The sequence below is a fragment of the Drosophila willistoni genome, unplaced genomic scaffold (genome assembly GCF_018902025.1).
Source record: "Drosophila willistoni isolate 14030-0811.24 unplaced genomic scaffold, UCI_dwil_1.1 Seg263, whole genome shotgun sequence".
Lineage (NCBI taxonomy): Eukaryota > Metazoa > Arthropoda > Insecta > Diptera > Drosophilidae > Drosophila > Drosophila willistoni.
Window position 1 is genome coordinate 59,947 of NW_025814221.1, and position 3,583 is coordinate 63,529.

A 3,583-nucleotide genomic window follows, 5' to 3' on the forward strand; every position below is an offset into this window, starting at 1 on the left:
TAAGCCAAGCTCAGGCTTGGACACAGACAAACCAGAAAATTTGTCGTAGTCGCGGCCATTGAGGCCAGCACATTTTAAGTGAATAAGATTATCGCAGAGCCAACAAGATATTGCTCTATACTGATCATCAAAACGATCAGAATGTTTGCAATTAGGTAGACAACAAGCCATTGAAAAGCCGAAAGAAAGGCAAAAAAATTATATATATATAAGAATATATAGAAAAATTAAATTCACAGCACAAAGATAATTATTGATAAATAATCAATAATTACAAATAAAACAAAGAGGCAGCTAGAGTGCACAGCACAACAGAGAGTGCAAGAACAGTTATAAGCCGAGCTTTGAGAGGCGGCCTTACAAAAGTGATTACGCGGGAGAGAAGCTAAGCACAAGCACAAAGCAGAGAGAACAACAAAGCCACTAGCACTGATGGTAAGATGGGGGCGATGACGGGAGCAACTGCAGAAGCAATGACGAAAGAGGAAAAAAAAAGAAAAAAAAAATATGTAAATGCACCAAACACTAATCACGAAAAAGAAAAAACTGTTTAAACTGATTAATTTGGCGAATTATGGAAATAAAACACAAGGGAGTCAGGCGAACAACACCAGCGGAAGTGTAAACAAATTAAGCACAATTAAAAATTGAGAGAAAACAATAAATATTAATAAAAACTCAGGAGCTATGCAAAAACACGACCTTCACGCCAGAGAGCAGAAAGCTTTTTTTGAGTTAGTTAGATCTGATACAAAATTTTAAGAAAGAAATGAAACCACTGATGACCAATCTCTAAGCGAAATAGAATTTGAATTATTAAATATCGAGTGTTTCAACACTGGAGTTGATTGCAAAATAGGTAAAAGATTAGATTTTGAAATCCGGAAAAAGTTTGAGCAATTGTTTGAGAGTTCATATTTGGTAGCACAAAGGCCTAAATTGCCTGATGTAAAATGTTAAATGAAGCTCAAATTGGAGGGGTCGAAGGCATTCAGTTGTGCGCCAAGAAGATTGTCATATTCTGAGAAAGAGAAATTGCAGGCGATGTTAGACGTGTACTTGGAGAAGATCATTCGCCCTAGTGAGTCGTAGTATGCATCACCCATTGTGTTGGTGCCTAAAAAAGCTGGCGGGTTAAGTTGTGCATTGACTTTAGGAGATTGAACAAAGTTTTGGTGAAAGATAACTACCCTATACCTCTGATAGACGATTTATTGGCAAAACTTGGCGACAAACGTTTTTTTATACCCTTGCAAAAAGGGTATATTAATTTTGGTCAGAAGTGTGCAACGCATAGATGGAAGCATTTCCGACCATATAAAGTATATATATTCTTGATCAGCATGACAAGACGAGTTCATATAGCCATGTCCGTCCGTCCGTCCGTCTGTCCGTCCGACTGGATCAACACAAACTCCTCCTAGACCATTAGAGCTGCAGAGTTAAAATTTTGCATGTAGGCTTGTATATACTGCAGGGGTTGTATATCTCATACAAACGCCAAAGTCACGAACAGTGACTATTCTCAATAACTTCGTTATTTTTTTAGCTATTGTCGTGAAATTTAATATTAGAGAGTGTACATATTACACATATAAACGACTCTGCCAAATTTGAGCAAGATCGGGAGGCTATATCATATAGCTCCCATAGAAACGATCGGTCGAAAACAGTGACTTTTGTCAATAACTTCGTTACTTTTAACGCTATTGCTTTCAAATTGAGCATTGGTCAGTTTAATATATCTGTTAATGACTGTGCCGAATTCGATAAAGATCGGGTAACTATATCATATAGCTCCCATAGGAACGATCGGTGGAATACAGTGACTGATCAATATATTCGTTATTTCCTATGCTAAGATTGTAGGCCGTTCTTTCGCAAATCTTAGCCTTTTTAGATAAAACGTTTGTTCTACTTTGATGGCTATAGGTAAGGAAAGAATTACCAAAAAATTTGCAAGGTTATACAAACTTTGACGCGGTCGGCCCTCTGGTTTCTAAATTGGATCTAAAAGATGGCTATTTTTACGTGTTCATGGAGGAAGAGTCAGTTAAATATTCATGTTTGGTCACTCCGTTAGGCCAGTTTGAGTTCCTCAGGATGCCAATGGGTCTGAGAAACTCATCATTAGTGTTTCAAACAAAGACAAAGGCGTAGATACGGTTAAGAACTTTCCCATACCAAGAAATGTTACCACAGTAAGAAGTTTCTTGGGATTGGCAGAAGAAAATAAGAAATTTTCGTCGTTTTATTAGAAACTTTTCGTTGATTGCAAAACCACTCTATGACCTATTGAAGAAAGATAGGGTGTTTAAATTTGGAAAGGAAGAGCTGGAGTGTTTTTCGTTGCTCAAAGATAAATTAGTAGAATTGCCGGTGTTGGCAATATATAACCACAAGGACGAAGTAGAGCTGCATTGTGATGCAAGCGCGTTAGGCTTTGGGGCAATGTTAATGCAAAGGAAAGAACACAAAAAACTGCACCCTGTTTTCGATTTCTCAAAACGGACGTCTGATGTAAAATCAAAGTACCACAGTTTCGAATTAGAGACCTTGGCAATAGTATATGCAGTCCGCAGGTTCAGAGTGTATTTACACGGAAGATATTTTAAAGTACTTACAGATTGTAATTCGCTGACTCACACTCTCAATCGAGACGAAAAGTTGCGGGATGTGAAAAGAGAGTTGGAATTTGGTGAGGATAAGTTATTTGAAATGAGAAACGGAATAATTTACAGGAAAACCAACGACGAAAGGTTCTTGTTTTGTGTACCGAGTGAAATGGAAGAGTCAATCCTTTACAAGTATCATAACGAACTAGGTCATATCGGCAGAGATAAAGTAATGAATGCCATTTCGAAAGCGTATTGGTTTCCTAACAAGAGGAGAAAGTTGTGAAAACATTAGCAATTCCTTAAAGTGTGTTGCGTATTCGCCAAAGTCGGAAAAAGAGGAAGAAATATTGCGCAGTATTCCGAAAGTGAATCGACCCTTTGAACTAATTCACATTGATCATTGTGGTCCTATAGCATCAGGCGGAAGCAAAAATCATTTGTTTGTTATTATTGATGGTTTTACGAAGTTCGTCAGACTATATCCAACAAAGACGACGAATACTAAAGAAGCGGTGTTAGCTCTTAAAGACTATTTTGGGCCTACAGTCGACCCTTTTCCATAGTGTCGGATAGAGGAAGCTGTTTCATCAGAGTTCGAGATGTTTGTAATTTAGAATAACGTTAATCACATTAAGATTGCCACAGGGTCCCCTCAAGCTAATGGCCAAATTGAGAGGGTGAATCGTACCCTGGGACGTATGCTTGCTAAATTATCGGAACCAGAAAAGGGTATATATTGCGATTTGGTAGTTGAGAATGTTGAACATTGTTCAAATAACACACTTCATAGGAGCATTAAGCAGTTTCCGAGTTGCTCTTTAGAGTAGAGCAAAAAGGCAAAGTCGGTGATGAGTTAAGAGAAGGTGTGAGGGTGCGCTGTTTCAAACATTAAATTATATATGTAAATCTTCTAGCTAGACGAATATATTTGGCATACACTATTTCTAAGGCCAATTGACCTTGAG